This window comes from Protopterus annectens, chromosome 1.part2 (assembly GCF_019279795.1).
Source record: "Protopterus annectens isolate FY-2018-M chromosome 1.part2, PAN1.0, whole genome shotgun sequence".
Classification (NCBI taxonomy): Eukaryota; Metazoa; Chordata; order Ceratodontiformes; family Protopteridae; genus Protopterus; species Protopterus annectens.
Window position 1 is genome coordinate 861,982,246 of NC_056727.1, and position 18,367 is coordinate 862,000,612.

Here is an 18,367-nt window from a genome sequence, read left to right on the forward strand (position 1 = left end):
GTTTCACAGAATGTCCAGATTTTGCACTAATATTTTTGGTCTGTTCCTTGTAAATTTTGTGCTTTTCTGGCAAATCATGAGGATTGAAATCACTAAATAATGACATGCATTTGAGTTTCAGACTTCATACCTGTCTGAAAATGCATGCTAACACAAAACCTTTTATTTTAGAAACATTATAAGTTTATAAAAGCAATATTTAAAACTTGTCCAGCTTTTCGGGCCTTTGTTTCACCAATAGTTTTGGCTTTATCCAGATTTCTTGTGCTAAGAGGTTGACAGGTATGCTGACAGAGTACTCTGTAGGGTATTTTTAAAATCTGCCAACTTACTACACTCCCAGAGTCACATCTCTAACGTGTTATCTACCTGAGGAAAAATTCTTTGAAGTCTGCTAGGTGTATAAAAATACCTATGCAAGCACTTCCAAACAAACATTCCACACCTTTTGGAATTTGCTGCACACTTGGAAGCCATACATATGTGCTACAATTGTTCCCTTGCTAAGTAAATTGCTTTTCCAGCCTCTCATCTCAACCTTTTCTAACATCCTCTGAATCTTAACTGTTATCATGCAGTATTTTATATATCCCACTAATTATCCCTTTTTAACAGCAGGTTGTAGTCTAAATTTGACTAAAACTATACCAGAGTGGATCTATCACTTAGTCTTCCCTATCCCTTTCTTATTGTCTGCGCTGTGTTATAATTGCCTGGTCGGTGAAGCAATCTCTAATCTGCAGCTCATATTTCTTCTTGGTCTCATCCCACTCTATTACCTTTTCTTCTTTAGTTAATTTCTCCCAATACCTTGTATCTTCTTGATATTGATCACTGCTGTAGTAGCCTGAACTATATGAGTTATATCCTGCATAGGATATAACAACCAGCCAGCTCCCATAACTTCAGGGCATCTTTCATGTGCCCAAAGCCTTAGTTAGCACGATCTTGTGTTATTCCTTTGCCGAGCAGATAAGTTCCCTTTTGGGAAAACCTTATGCATATTGTTTGTAATGTTTCATTTATTTTCCTGTGTGGGAAAGCATTTTTAAGTGAGGAGTTTGTTTTATTGAGTGTTACATGACTTTTTTGTACTTTTCATAGGAAGGGCACTTTTGTGTTTGGCAGTTTTTAAAAGATGATTTAAACATTTACAATTTTTTGGGGGGAGAAACTGTATGTTAATTACTTTTTGGGGTTTGTAAAGTGTATTCGAGTGCTTTTTACTGTGTTATTAATTGGTTAAAATGACTTGATACTACTTTTGAATTTTTAATGGTTTGTGCTGCTTGTGTTTCCTGGAAAAGAGGTGCCAGTTTCGGCTTGACCATGGAACAAACTACTGGTCCTATGGTCTGTCCTCCTACTAGCCACTAAAAGAAAGTTAACTAAATAGCCTTTGCCACCACACCATGCTAGCAATTTGTCTCAGCTGCAGGTGGGTGACTGCTCTGGCCAAAGCTGGTTCATCTTGTTTTTTCCTGGATCCCTTTTCTGTTGCCCATACAGCCACTGTGGATCAGGTATTCGTCCTCTCTGGCTGTTAGGATCTCTGTATTGGGTAAGGGAAAGACACTTTTGTCTATGCTGGGAAAGTGCCCCTGTTTAACCAGAATTTTGTGCCTATTCCTGGGAAAGCTGTTGCTGCCATTAAAAATCTTGTTTGCGTTAATTTTCCTGCAAAAAATAAACCAAAAAAATAACTAAACATATTTTCTTGTACAGGCTATTGACCTTCTTATCAGGTGGTTTCTGCTAAGTGAAAAAGGAATTTCTTTTCCTGAAGAGATTTAAGAAACTGAATCTGGCGAGGAACGTGATGGAACAGATACAGGTTTTTCTCCTCTGAATTCTGATACAGACTTTTGAGGAGAGCATGCTATCTGGATCTCCCTGCCAAAGATTCTCTTTCTCTGAGACTGTTTCTAGAATGTGCAAGTGTTTTCAGTGGGAAACTCAAGTTTCTCAGTTGCTCAGAAATTACTATGAAATGTTACATCTGGAATTCCAAGAACTCCACCCTGTCCATACTGTCTGTGGTTTCCCTAATAACCAGCCTGGGATACCTAAGAAAGCAGATAGAAAATACAAAGTTACTCAGTCTTCAAATTTCATTACATTCATCCCAAACCCAACACAGCAGCTATAGCCTGATCTACTCAAGGCAGTCAACTTTGAATCATCTTTGATCCCCTGGACCTCCCCAAGTTGTTACAGACAGTATCACAGCCATGTGGTGCATCAGCAAGTAAGGAGGAACCATGTCTTACCCTCCTTTGCAGAGTAGCCATATTAGCTTGGGATAAAGCTTTACAACAGAATCTCACACTACAGGCATCCTACATCCTGTCAGTACAAAAGTGAAGATTCAGAAGGAATCCCCCAAGGTCATTGTGTTGACTCCCTTCTGGCCCAGGCAGCAGTGGTTCCCCCTGCTCTTGGAAATTACCAGGATCAATAACCACAGGCTTCCTCACTGAATGGATCTACTCACACAAGGACAGGATTATTTGCTACACCTTCTCTAGGTGTAGATCAGGCTTTGCTAAAACCTTTCTCCAGGAGCTTCTAGACCCTTCACCTTCCACCTCCAAAATGATGCAAGCTAAGGTAATCTATCCATATAGCTAAAGCTACTGCAGCAGGAATCAATAGGATGAACGTAGTACAAGTTGTGTACGTAAACATACCATAAAAGTAGATGTTCAAATGTTCACTGCTACAGAGACAACCTGTGTCAAAGCAGACTACTTCCATATTGTTGCCTCTGGTTATCATCTTTTGTTATTCCTTACAGAACAAAACTTTTTAAGGAGGGTCAATGCACATCCTTCAAGGGCATTGGCTTAATGTGTCACCTTTTTGGAAAGGGCTGGATTCTAGAATATTCTAGAAACCACAACTTTTTCCTCTGTATAAAGCAGTACAAGCAAGATTCCTTTTCCTGGTCTAGGTCAACTTTGCTAAGACCATTCAGGATATCTGGACCCTTCTCCTTCCATTCAGGATATCTGGACCCTTCTCCTTCCACCTCCTCATAGCTCTAAACTGTGGTAATCTACCCATATTGCTTAGGTTCTTGCAGTAGTGATCAGTATGAAAAGTGCATGGAGAGCTTCAGTAATGTATGGAAAACATAATACAGTTGTGTAAGTAAACTTACCATAACAGTATTCAAAGCAGACTACTTCCATATGGTTGCCTCTGGTTATTATCCTTTGTTATTCCTTACAGAGCAAAACCTTTTCAAGCAGGGTCAAGGCATATTCTACAAGGGCCTAGGCTTCATGTGTCACCTTTCTGGAAAGAGTTGGATTCTAGAAGTATTCTAGAAACTGCAACGTGTTCCTCTGCATAAAACAGTACAAGCAAGATTCTTTCTCCCGGTCTAGGTCAGCTTTGCTAGGACCATTCAGGATATCTGGACCCTTCTCCTTACACCTCCTAATAGCTCTAAGTTGTGGTAATCTACCCATATCACTTAGGTTCTTGCAGTAATGATCAGTATGAAAAGTGCCAGCACTTCAATAATGTATGAAAAACATAATACATTTGTGTAAGTAAACTTACCATAACAGTAGATGTTTGAGTGATCATTTCTGCGGTAGCCGTTCCATAATTCCATTTTTTTTTAGTTCTAGCTACGTCGTCTCTGAGCTCAGCCTTCCACTGTCAGTTGTCATGAAATCTCTGAAGGGTTTGATGCACAAACCTTTCTTTTTATTCAGATCAGTAAAAGATGAATAATGGTTTGGGTGCATGGAAGATGCCCTGAAGTTTTGGAAGCTCTCTGGGTAACATATCCTGTGAAAGATATAACCCATATAACTTAGGCTTCTACAGCAGTTGTCATTCAAATATCTACTGGGTTGTGGTATAAAACTGTACTTTTCTCCCCACAGCACAAGGTTGTTTGGGATTATTAGATTTGAAGAGATATAACTTGTCCTGGGTTCTTGGCAACTACATTGTTTGGATCTATTCTGCTGGAGCAAGGAATCCGTACCTGTTCGTTTTGGTACACATTTGAAGAGATATGCTAGAGCTAGACAGCTAAAGCTTATATGCATAAAGCAAGCAGGAGATTGCAAATAAATGCAGAAAGCAATGATGTTGAAATGGGGAGTTCACAAAATAATGAGAGAAAAGGGTTTCAGATGCATGCCCATAAGATGAATAACAGCAACCATATAGAGCTGTATGAAGTAGTAGCAGCAAAAAGTATTTTAAGAACTAAGGCAACATGGGAGTGTAGAAAAATGCATTTTAGCAATAGGGATGGCTACATGTAGGGGCATAGAAAATGGCTAGAATGCTGGAAATTACTGGTGAAAATTATCAAAGAAGCCAACATATTTTGAGCAAATACCTAGGGAGAGAAATATAACAGAGTGGGATGAGGCAAGGCATAAGTCTGACCTGTGAGGTGGAAACTGCTTTCCCTATCAGGGACCGATAACCATATAGATATAGAGAATGGATTAGGAGAGAGTTAAATGAAAGACCAGCTCTGGTTGTGTTTTTAGTTTAGGCTTGAAGAAAAGCTGCTGTTAAAAAGGGTTAATTAGTAGGGCATATAAAATAATGCATGGTAACTAAGAATCAATAAGAAGAGGTTAGAAAAAGCTGGGAAGTAAAAATGAAAAGGCAGTATAAAAAGGGACCGATAACCATATAGATATAGAGAATGGATTAGGAGAGAGTTAAATGAAAGACCAGCTCTGGTTGTGTTTTTAGTTTAGGCTTGAAGAAAAGCTGCTGTTAAAAAGGGTTAATTAGTAGGGCATATAAAATAATGCATGGTAACTAAGAATCAATAAGAAGAGGTTAGAAAAAGCTGGTAAGTAAAAATGAAAAGGCAGTATAAAAAGAAACCGTGTGAGTACATTTGCATGTCTCCCAAATATGTAGCAAAGTCTAGACAGTTTAGGATTTTTGCAAGGTACTATTTACACAGGTTTTTTTTATAACACAAGTAATCTTCAGAAAATGTTTCCTTAGGGAATTGATGGAGGTGTGATGGGAAAGAGGGTGTAAATTGGAACCTTTTTTTTGGTTATGTAACAAATTAGCAGAATTTAAAAATTCCCTACTGGGTACTTTGTCAGAAATGTTGGGGGAGCAAATTATTGTAATTAAAGAAACAATGCTTTTGAGCCAGGATATAAAAACTGAATTGCTTAGGCATAGTAAGGCATTACTAAAGTTTATACTATTGGCTGCCAAAAAAGCAATTACACAAGCAATAATGCCCTCCAGGGTGTGTGTTAATGTGTAATTAATGCCCACCCAGGGGTGTTATGAGGGTCCTCCACACCCCTGGAAGGGTGTTCATTACACATTAACACACACCCTGGAGGGCATTATTATAATTTCAGAGACTGTTCTGTCTAAAATTGTTGTGTTTTACTTGCTTATTTATTTTTTTAGTACTATATTACTTTTGTATATATTTTTAATGTAAAATAGTTCCTCCGCCTAATGTTTCAAACTTGCTGCAGTATATGTTAATGGTGTTGGAGGAAGCATTTTAGATCAAACATATATACAAAATAATATAGTGCTTAAAAATAATAACCAAGTAAAACAGAACAATTTTACATAGAGCCCATTCTCTCTCCCATACACACATACACAGTCTCTTCTGCTTTCACACACATACATATACACAAACACATTTTCCTCTGCTTTCGTACACATACTCACTCACACAAGATCACTCTCACTCTCAATCTCTCACACACACTGAATCCTCTGTTTTCAAACAAGCTACGATACCCCTGCACTGGCCCAGTAATCAAGGAGCCTCCATCCACACCACTAGCATCAGCGAGGGACGTACACATTGGAAGGATGACTAAGTACACACACAGATGACAAGTACACACACAGTAAAATACAATTTCCCTTAAGACCACAGATAGATCACAGTCTGCCTGGGGCTGGTTTCTCCCTCTTTCTCCAGATCCCCAATAAGACTCTCCACTGCACAGCACAGCCCTAGGGTTAAGATCTCAGCCGAGTGGTGAAGCCAAAGCCTTCGGCACCCTCTCTGTCCAACCAGTGCTTCATGTCCCTGCTCAAGTAGCAGACACACACACTTTGAGATTTGATTTATACACAAACACATACGCACTCCTGGGAAAGGCTGGCACAGGTTTACTAGCTATGCCCCTGTCTGCCCAGACTAAAAGGTAGTTATCACTGCCACCTACCAGCTCTTTATCATCTACTATAAGCCCCTTCCCAAAGGGTGACCAATCCTACTATGTGATGTTACTGTTATCCGAATGGTAAGAGTGACAAAGGCCAAGACTATTGGAGTGGCCCATACAATGTCACCAAATATATATGCAAGCACTCTAAGAGCTTAAATATTTCTAAACAAACCAGCCACAATTAAAAGGCTTAAATATATTTAATAATAAATAATGAAAGAACAAGACAATACGTGATAACTCAACACGGTGACTACAGAGTTCAGAATCACAGGAAATATTTTAAAACAACATTGCAGGACAGTCCCACATAAATACAGAAAACATCTAAACTAAGCTGTACTATATTCCTAGCTATATCTAAGAGAGATTACTGTACCCTGGTTACTTACTATTAGCAAGGCAAATGCTGATGAGAGGATGTTTCCTGGTCGAAAGACAAATACAAAATGCACAGTCTCTGAGAGAGTTCCCAAATTAATATCAAAACATTACTGCTGGGTCAGCTGGATGACATCACTCTGTCACCTGTCTTCAGTTCCCAGACTAACAGAAACCAACATCTCTGTGTTAGAAATACTTATCTCTCAGATGTGCAGCTGCTAGGAAGTTGCACAGCAATAAAAACACTTTACATTTGAAACCTAATAATTATTTCTGTTTCAAGACAATGGGAAAAACTTCTAGCTCTAGACATCCTGTCCATCGTAGAACAATTTCCATTTATTTTCTTAAAGTTTTGCAAGTTAATTCTGTATGTTCTGACTTCTACTATTAAAACATACATTTGCATAGATATACATTTTTGTTCTTTTTTAGTACGGTACACTATGGTTACATTCTTGAAGCTCAGTACATAGCATACAGTGTAACACACACTTCTGCACCAGTAGTTTCATATGCACATAACATATAGTTCTCTTACATTTGTAAGACAAGCATATGAATCACATTGATATTCACAAACGGCATATGATTATTTACAAAATTCCAGAAAGCTAGGCTGGCAGTGTCACAATTGTATATAAATCATATTAATATTTTCAAGTGACATGTAATTATTTACACAATTCCAGATAGCTGGACTGGGAGTATTTCCCTGTTGTCACACAAGCATTCATTCACATAAGATCGCTGTCACTGTCTTGATCTCTCACACACACAGTCTCCTCTACATTCATTCAGTCACACAAGATCACTCTCGCTTTCTCTCTCACTCTCTCAATCTCTTTCTCTCACTCACACACACACACACACACACACACACACACACACACACACACACTCCTCTTATTTGTTTTACATTTTAGGCTCACTAAACAGCAGAACCGCTGGTTAGCACATGCAAAAGAATGGCAGACATTATTTTTTTTGCAGTCCAAGCACCATGGCAGCTTGATATGCTGCCGTGAAGAGGCGGACTCATTTTTCAGTGGGCATTACTTGTACATTAATACCCTGCTGGAGAACGTTCATTCTCCAATCAGGTATTGATGTACAATTTGCCCATTCTCCAACAGAAAATAAAAATCAAAATTTAAATCATTTGCAACTGAAGTATTGAATGTTGTGAAGGAGATAAAAGAATTGGAGGTGGGACCTTTAAAAAAAATGAAGGAGCAAATTGCACAGAAATAAATGGAATCTGAGTGATGCAGAATAATGTTCAGGTTTGAGCGAAAATACAAGGAATGCAGGACTTGAGCAATTTATGCAATGTTGGAATGAATGAATGGTCATTTTTAAAGAAAATAAATATATGTAGTATATGAAAATGGAAAATGTCTAATTGATTTTTTTCTTTTCTGTTAAAGTATGCTTTCCTACATTATGACTTAATATATATGTGAATTTAAGAAAGGTGTTTAAAAAATTGGTTCAGGTTCAGATAAGCCTGGAATTGTGCTCGTAAAAGATTTTCAGTGCTAGTTTGTCCATAAGAAATAAAGAATTAATATCCTGAGTATACACCAGACTACCTCTGTTTAATTAGTTGCACAAGAGCTAGAGCAGCTAAATAGGGGGAAGGTGGAAATAAGCAGCCAGCAGCAGTTTACTGATCCTGGAGGGCGGGTGGCAGCTTAGTTCACTGCACTGGTGACACCTGCAAGAGTGGAGGGGTATAGAATGCAAAAATGAGCCTAGCAAGTCTACACTGCAGTGGTGCATCTGTTTTAAGGAGGTTGGCATGTCTGGTGGCATGAGTGCACACATCTTCTGAGTGCAGCAGTTGTGGAGCTAACAAGTTGCTGTTAGGAGGGGTTGGGTGAGGCATGAGGATTATAACTGCTGCTGCTGCTGACAGTTTATCTTTTCCCCTGATAAACAAATGGGCCATATGGCTGTTACCTCCAGGTATGACTGGTTTGACTGAATTCCCAGGAGGGTCAGGCTAGATGATAAGGAGGAGATACAGGATTAAAAAACATTCATGGAGCAGGCTAACAGTATTAAGATGGAGCGATTTTTATAATTATTTAAGCATTTGTAATGAATTATTTGTATGAGGTTTTTTGTATTTTTGTTAATTTCTGTAACTAGATCAAGACGGAGAAAAGGCCATAATAATGTAGCTTAGTAGACTGTAAAATAAATAATAGCTGTATGTCTGTGCAGCCTCTGAATATGTTAATTTCCTTTTCTTTTAGCAAGTCCTGTCATTACATCCATTGTAAAGGCAGTTCTCCATTTAACACCACTAGGAAGGCATATCTATTTACAATGGGACCTGAATTTTATCTTGGAAAAGTTTACTGTGCTTCTGTTTGTACCAGCCCAGTCAGTGGATGAAATATGCTGTTTTCTCTTAATAATACAGACTTCAGTTAAGACCACGAAACCACAAGCTCTTCGCGTACTGATGTTATGGGTCTGTTTTGATATATCTAAGTCATAATCACTGAAGCCTGACTTGCCAATCAGACCATCACAACACTCCATCCATAGGTTGTACCAGCTTGGAGAAAATTTAATTTTTACATCTGAGGGGTGTAAAAGTTAAATGAATCGTGACAGGCTACCCTGTAGTGGTAAGTCTGTCAGTATTAGACGGGTCTAGATCATAACAGAACTTCGAATGTTATAATATCGAACCCAAAACCAGGAAAGCTAAAAACACCGAAAAGACTGAGAACAGCAATTTTTTTTCCCTGGGAAAACACAAAGCAAAAAAAAAAAAAGCACAAAACAGGAAACACACAAACACTACAAACTATTTCTAATGTGGGGGGCTTTGCCCCCCCCACACCCCCCAATGTGCACACCCCCCCTACTTAAATATACCACCTCCAAGATCGCACGACAGTGGAGGAAATAGTGAAGCCTCGGAAACGTCCCACCAAATTCTTTCCTGGGAAAGAATTTGATGTTCCGCGGCTTTGTTGTTGTCAGTCTTTGAGGTTTTGGGTTCAATATTATAACATTCAAAGTTTTGAAACTTCGATGTTATGATAAAGACCCTATTAGACTAGGAGCAGTACAGTTAATTTTATTAAACTTCCTTTTGGCCAAATGTTGTCTGACATTTCTCCTTTAACCAATCAATTCCTTTGTATTCTGTTTGAAATATCAGAATGCAGGACAACATTTTGCATCACTGATTGAATGTTAACTAACAGTTAAAATATTACACTAGGAAACCTCACTGCTTCAGAAAAACAGGTACAAGTTTTTGTTTCTTTAAAGAAAGGAAAGTAAGGCCTATCTTTTTTTTCAAGCAAACACTGTAAATGGATGGCCTTTTGTTTTGGCTTTTAAGGTAAATACAAAAAAAAAAAAATTGCAAGGCACTGTTACAACCCATTCATCTGGTGGATCAGCATACGTAAAGAATATATTTGACCAGGGTAAGTTAGAAGCTGCAACATGTACTACTGTCCACGCTTTATTATAGTCTTTAGTGAAAAAATTTAAGGTAGATGTCCAGAATAGCAAGCAGGATAGGGTTTGGCACATACATGCAACAGGAGATCCTGTAATTGTACACTTTTCAGATATAACCTACTACCACTTGAGATTCTAACCAAATGTAATGAGTTACTTTAATGCTGAACCACACCAAAGGTGATATTACAGTTGTGTAAAGTTAAGTATCATAACAGTTCAGCAGCAAACCTTCTTTCCTTTTTCTGTCTTGTGCATACTTCTGTTAGTCTGCACTGATATTTATGAAAACCTCCATTGTTATTACTGTTGCTATTAATTTGTTTAATTTCTGAAGCAGTGGTTATTTGTGTACCAGAAACACAATTTCAAAAAGATGTTCTTCAGCCTAAAAGAAGGTGGTGTGTGCAGTTGTGACCCTTACACCATCTGTATCATTGTCATCATTGGTACAAGACCTACATAAGCCATTGAAGGGGAACAAAACAACTTATGGCTGGATTGGAGTAACCAGATGGTATGTTAAAATGTATCTCTCCTTTAAGATCTACTGTTAGTAATCATCTGACACAGCTATAGTGACTGTTTCTGTTGGTGCTGCTAGAGGAAGAATCTATAAAATTAACCTGCCAATATCAAGCATCTTCCATTAATGACAGCAGGGAAATTACTAAATTTATCTGGTTGGTGGGTAGGGGTATAGGAGTGCCACAGAAGCCTTGACCAAATCACAGTAAATTAAAACAGTCCTAAAAGTATGACATACTGCATTTACCTAGCACATAGTGAAAAAGTTCAGTGTCAGAAGAAAAATGCTGCACACATGTGTACAGCATTGTAAAGTGGTCTGCATCACAAAAATGTCAAATGGCTAATGAGGACATGTAATAGCAAGTAGCAGACAAATGCTGAGAAGGCAGGAAGGTCTGACAGATGAAATGTGGTAGGGAAACTGATTTATCTGCCTCAACCTTAAAAAAAACCATGACACAATTCCTACTGGAGACTGGGGTCTGAATGGAGAGATAAGTCAGCAAGCAAGGTGTAGTATTGGTGAGCACCTTTACAAGGTGGACTCTGTTTTCACAAAATCTCACCAAGACAACACTGATATATAGACTGTATTTATATAGCATATATCATGGACAGAAATAGGTTGAAAACTAAAAAACATAGCTGGGTACACACAACCCAGGATAAAAAAGTGCCCAATCCTGGTAGGTACACTGGTGCCAGGAATGGAAAAGGTGACAGTGTAGAATCCTCAAAATACAGAAATATTCCTACAATGGGGCCAGGCCAGGCCCAGAGGGAGGATGGCCTCCCTGTTGTAGAAGGAAGTAGGAGTCCACAAAAATCACAAAAAATAATAGGCCAAATACGAGCCATAAAGACAATAAAGTGGACTATTGAGGATATGAAAGAAATTATGCATTGTTACTATTATTCTAAAAGCCCATAATCTCCAGACACAAGATATGCAAAACAATTAAGAGATAAATTTGGGGAAAGAAAAATACTTCCACAAGAAAAACTGTCAGAAGCTTCAAATAACAATCTGTATTCATTACTACAACAGATTTGTGAAAAACAGTATATACTTTGATCTGTTTGGAAAAAGAAGCATCTGAGGAAGTGTGAAAATATAAACAACAAAACCTAGAGATTTTGGGAAAGTATAAAAAAGAAATATGGACATGGGAAGGAAGGAGAGATTTGATATAGTGCAATATTTATGCAAAGAGAAAGCCATATTAATCAATATAAAGAAGGGAGCCCCAAATATATTTGAAGAGAAATGAAAACAAAGGCATCCAGATGTGAAAAATTTCACAATAAAAAAAATATCACAAAGAGGAAATGTAGAAAAGAAGATTAGTATAGTATACGTTAAAAAATAGAAGTTTAAGTTATGGAGTGCCTGCGAAGTGAGGGATTTGGTGTAAAAGGTCTAACACAGGTTACATCACAGCATGGTGGAGTGAGTCCCCAAAATAAGGAGAAGCAGGACGATTTTGAGACATCTGAAGAAATATGGACATGGAAAATAAAAAGATATTTAATATGGTATAATATTTATGCAAAGGAGAAAGCAAAACTAACCAATACAAAAAGAGCAGCACCAAAGATATTTGAAGAGAAATATAGGCAAAGTAATCTGTACATGGAAAACTTTACAATACAAAAAGTAAGAAAACAAAGAGGAAAAGTAGAAAATGAGATTAGTGATGGAGAAGTTAAAGAAATAAAAACTTAGGTTATGGAGTACCTGCAAAGTGAAGGATTCAGTGTAGAAAATCTAATTCATAAAGCACCACAACAGGATAGAGCAATGGATAGCCAAATTAAATGGAAAGCAGTGGAACAGAAAGCAATTGGTCAGGTGCCATATGAAGATATTTTGGAGCCTTCCACAGGAAACCAGTACAAACATTCACTTGAATTTGGAGAGCAAGGGAAGTAACAGGAATCTGTGGAAACTCTCATGCAGTCAAAGTTGAGGAGTGATAGGCCAGTGAGTTCCCATATGACAGAGCAACGGATGGCACAGTTTGAAATTGAAGAGAACGTGCCACAGGAAGATGCTATAGAATTTTCTAAAGAATGCCCACAGGAAATGGAAAACAAAAAATGTGCCCTTAGTTTAGAAGAAAATGAGTTAAGACAGGAGTTGCTTGATATAGACATATTAAGATCAATGAAAGAAATAGACTGGAGAAGGTCAATAAAACTCAAAAAGTCAGAAGTTTGATAAAACAAATTAACACAATAATTAGGGCTGTCCATAGAGATCCATGCAATATAACAGAAATAAACAGGATATATCCCTGTGCAGCTAAATTAATAACTGATAAAGTTCCATCATGGGAGTATCGAATAGAGAAAACTATGCAGCAGTTAAGACAAGAAGTGTCACTGTTAGAGGAATATAGAAGAGGGAACAGATCAGCAATATTACTAAGAAAGAGAGACGTGATAAAAGCAATACGCAGTATTAGAACAGATCAGGATCTATCATGCACTATCGCAAATAAATTAAAAATATCAGCACAGGCAGAAAAAAACTAGAAGATATGCAGAAAAATATAAAGGAAAAGTACAAAAATAAGCAATTTATCAATAAACCAAAAAAGATTTATAGAGAATTGGGAAACAAGATAAAGGGAGTTGAAAGACCGCCAAAAAAGTAGTAGTGCATACATTTTGGAGAAGTATTTATGAAGATCCTGTGGAACATAACAAAGATGCTAAATGGATAGAAGAAGTAAAATAAATAAGAAGTTTAAAGGTATAGGATATGAAATGTGATGAAGTAACAGCCAGAAAGATTGAAAAAAGTTAAGAAAAGCCTCTAATTGAAAACTCCAGGCCCAGATGCATTACCTAACTTTTGGCTAAAAGTATTCATCTTCTTTGCACAAAGATTTAGCCATGAGTAAGAACTATTTATATGCACACCCCGAACAGACACCAACCTGGCTAACAACAAAAAAAACAATGCTCCTACTTAAGAGTGAACCTGTAAGGTATCCTAAAAATTATAGACCAATAACTTAGCTTCTGACAATGTATAAACTATACATGGCAATTGATGCCAACAGAGCTTATAGTCATTTAGAAGAAAACTCAATTATGGTAGAAGAACAAAAGGGTAATAAAAGAAAGTAACATGGAACAAAGGATCATTTGTTGTTAAATAAAATAATAGTGGAGAACTGTAAAAAGGGGAAGAATCTAAATATGGCATGGATTGACTGCAAAATAGCATGTGATAGTATCCCACATTCATGGATAAAAGAGTGCTTAAAAATATATAACATACACCCTATAACTGACTGCATTACAGTGACTATGAAACAGTGGCAAACCCCTTTGCAATTAAGACATGATAAAGGACAAATTATTATCCCAGGGACAAATATTCAAAGGGAGCTATTCCAGGGTGACTCTCTGTCACCATTGGTATACTGCCTTGCCCTTAACCCATTAAGCTGGCTACTTAACAGCTTAGGCCATGGCTATAATTTGGCTCCTAGAAAACAACAAAGTGTAAAGACTTCTCATCTTCTCTTTGTTGATGATTTAAAAGTGTATAGCTTATCAGATGAGGAACTGAAAGCGCAACTGCAAGTTGTCAAAACTTTTTCAGATGATATAAGAATGTCATTTGGTCTTGATAAATATGCAAAAGCAACATTTAAAGTAAGAAAACTTCAGCACCAGGAAAACATCAGTTTGGGACAAGAATGTGATATAAAAAAACTTGAGCAAGAGGGAGTGTATAAATATTTGGGAAATGATGAAGGATCAACAATAAAACATGAACAAATGCAAATAAAGTAAGGAATACTTTAGAAGATTTAAAATAATCCGGAAAGCCATCAATGACATGTAGGAACAAAATACAAGCTATAAGCCAGTTTGCTCTTCCTATCCTAATTTACAGTTTTGGAGTGATTGACTGGCCACAAAATAAGATGCTTCATGCTCACCAAATGATTTATAAAAATGAGTGCATACCAATATTATATATTTCCCATTCTGAAGGAGGGATGGGCCTCCTTGAAACTGATTATATGTATAGAGCTGCAATCATGGGACTGCACACCTATCTGCTGATCTCACAAGACTGAAATGTAGTGAAAGTTTTGAAACAGGAGAATAAATGTAATATGACATCTCTGCTTAGTCTAGCAGAACCATATCTGCATCAAGCAGGAATGGAAATCAAACCCAAAATAGATAAATATCAGGCAGCAACTGACTGAGCCAAAAAAACAAAAGAAAGAATATAAGGTGAATGACCAGATGAGAAGGCAAGACAATGTGGAAAATGCATAAAGTAAGTTGTGAATAATAAAACTGCTGGAAGAACCTCATATTGATCAAGAATGAATGCAGGAATAGTTAAGGAGAGGCAAATTCAAACCATGAGATGAAAGGTTAATATTGGTGGCCCAAGATAGTGGGCTGTGTACACATTGGTTTACAAAGTCCATTGGACATGTGGGAGAAACAGAGAAATTTAGGTTTTGTAAAACCAAATTGGAAACAGTCACACACCTCATTGCTGGTTGTGACATACAAATGGCAGAAGGACTGTATACTGAAAGGCATAATAATGTGGTACGATTGTTGCATTGGGGATTGTGCAAACATTTATGGTTTTGAAGTGGCTGAAAAATACTAGAAACATGAGCCACAAAGCATCACAGAAAATGAAGTTTACATCACATGGAATCATCCATTACCAGCAGTTCATAAGATAGATGCTAGAAAACCAGATATAGTTGTCCATGAAAAGAAGACAAAAGTAGCATTGATCATTGAAATTGTCACACCCAGTAACTACAGTGTGATACGTACAGAGAGACACAAAGTCATAAAATATCAGGATCTGCAGGTAGAAATGAGAGCAATGTGGAAGAAAGATACCCAGACAGTTCCAATAGTATTAGGAGCAATGGGTCTTATGAAAAGAATTTGCAATCATATTTACATATGTTACCAATTTATGTAACCCCGTACGAATTGCAGGAGTCATTACTGGGCACATTGCAGGTGCTGCAAAGAGCACTTTTGGTTGACATCAAAGATTGAAACTATACTAATTTCATACACTTTAACTGTGCTTTGACTTAGGAATGGGGTCCATTCCCATCATGGTATTAAAAGCCCAAAAGACTTGGAGAAATTAAAAAAAAAAAAAAAAAAAGAGAGAGACTGTTGTGTAAGGCACCAGTATTTCACAAAAAACTGACAGGCCATAAAGATGACAGAGTGGAATATTGAAGATAAGGAAAAAATATTTCTCTTAGTATTATACAACAGTTCCAAGGAAAACATTACATAAAAGAAAAAGGGGTGGACCACCTGGAAAAAGAAGCGACAGATGAAGTGCAAAAAGAAAAAAACTTTGAGGTTATAAAAAAAAAAACCTGGACACAGGAAAGAAAAAGAGATCTGGTATGGTGCAATATTCAAACAAAGGAGAAAGGAAAACTAATTAGAACTGGATCCAGTAGTAGATGGCATAGGCTGTCACCTAGTGCCCCATGGCCAGGAAGGGGCCGACTCTGGCCAGGAGGCTTAAATGTTTATTTTAATAATATAGTTAAAAAAACCTTCTTACATCACTGTGGCAACATCTTCTCCTTTAAAGAGAACCATGTATGTGCCGCACACACGCCAACATGGAAGTAAACCCATTATATACTTGCACACAGAATTTAAACTAAGCCATTCCATTAAGAAAAAAAGTAAGAGTGTGTGTGTGTGTGTGTGTGTGTATTGGAGAGAAAGTGTGTATGCGTGTGCTTGTGTGTTTGTGTGTGTTAGGTTCTTTAAACTAGATAGAAAGTGTGATTGCATATGTATACGTATAGCCATTCCATTTCTGTATGAGCGAAAAAGTGTGCGTGTATATGTATGCATTACATTTAAACTAGCTGTTCTGTTTGTATGAGAGAGCGTGTGTGTGTGTGTGTGTGTGTGTGTGTGTGTGTGTGTGTGTGTAATTTAAGCTAGCCATTCTGTTAGTATGAGAGATAAAGTGTGTTGTGTGTTGCTGTATGAGAGAGGAGGTGTGTGTTGCTTTGTGAGGGTGTATGTGTGTGTGTTGCTGTGTGAGAGTAGGGAGAAGGTAGGTATGTGTGGGTGTGGGTGTTTTTTTAACATACCTCTCAACTTTCCAGATTTAGCCTATTTCTCATAAAATTTGTGGTTTTCTGGCAATTCACAGAGAACTGAAGTCAGTAAATAATGACACATATGAGATTCAGACTTCATAGCCTTCAGAAAATGCATGCCAGCACAAATCCTGTTATTCTAATAACTTTCTAAGTTAAAAGAGCAATATTTAAAATCTGTAAATTTTTTTGGGCCATTGTATCCCCATTATTTTGGGCTTTGTCCAGATTTCTTGCAGTAAGAGGTTGAGAGGTATGTATACCCCCTCAACTGACCAGATTTTTGCCTCATAGTTTTGTCCAATTCCTCATAAATTATGTGGTTTTCTGGCAGTTCACAGATGATTGAAATAACAAAATAATTACATATGAGTTTCAGACTTCATATCATTCAGAAAATGCATGCTAACACTAATCCTGTTAATCTAACAGCTTTCTAAGTTAAAAAGAACAATATTTAAAATCTGTCCATATTTTTGGGCAATTGTATTGCCATTATTTTAGGCTTTGTCCAGATTTCTTGCACTAAAAGGTTGAGAGGTATGCATACCTCTCAACTGTCCAGCTTTGTGCCTCATAGTTTGGCCTAGTCGTCATAAAATTTGTACTTTTTCTGGAAAATCACTGAAGACTGAAATAATTAAATGTCACACATCTGAGTTTTAGACTTCATATCCTTCAGAAAAATGCATGCTAACAAAAATCCTGTTATTCTAGCAACTTTGAATTAAAAAGAGCAATATTTAAAATCTATCCCTGTTTTTGGGCAATTGTATCTCCATTATTTTAGGCTTTGTCCATATTTCTTGCATTAAGAAGTTGAGAGGTTTGCATATCTCTCAGCTGTTCAGATTTTTGCCTCCTATTTTTGGCCTGTTCCTCATAAAATGTATGGTTTTCTGGCAAACCACTGAAAATTAAAATAATTAAATATCATACACTTGAGTTTCAGACTTCATTTCCTTCAGAAAAATGCATGCTAAAACAAATCCTGTTATTCTAGCAACTTTCTATGTCTATGAGCAATATTTAAAATCTATCCCTGTTTTTGGGCCTATGTCCCCCCATTACTTTAGACTTTGTCCTTATTTATTGTCCTAAGAGGTTGAGAGGTATGGAGGTATGGTATGTAATGCTGTAGCTCAGGGGGGGGGGGTTGTCAATTAACTTGATCAGGCTTGACCCTGTAACTTGGCTACAGGAGGCAAGAGCCTAAATCTTTACACCGACTGCTAGACTGCTGAAGGAATTATGAACCTCAGTGGAGACAAGAGCCTGAATTATCTACACCAGCTACCAGACTGCTGACAAGAGCGTGAATCCTCTACACCAACTACCAAAATGCTGATGGAATTGTGAGTTTAAGTTTCAGTGCATTTTCATGGAATTATGAGTTTCAAGGGAAGAGAAATTTACTGTTGCTCATGCTAAGTCTGTTTTCAATGCGCACCTGTTTTGTTTAGCAAATGGCTATGACTGTTTGTGGTGTAGGGTTTGAATACACTTTTGGTAGCATAATTGCCTTTGATGCAGAAGTCTGTGGATTCTACTCCCACCCCATGTAGATGGAGTGCTGAT

At 37.4% G+C, this 18,367-nt stretch overlaps 1 protein-coding gene across 1 annotated transcript in view; it reads left to right on the forward strand.

Moving 5' to 3' along the window:
- Positions 1–18,367, forward strand: part of LOC122792417 — a 175,350-nt gene that overhangs the window by 1,189 nt on the left and 155,794 nt on the right. The gene's annotated exons all lie outside the window — the stretch shown is intronic.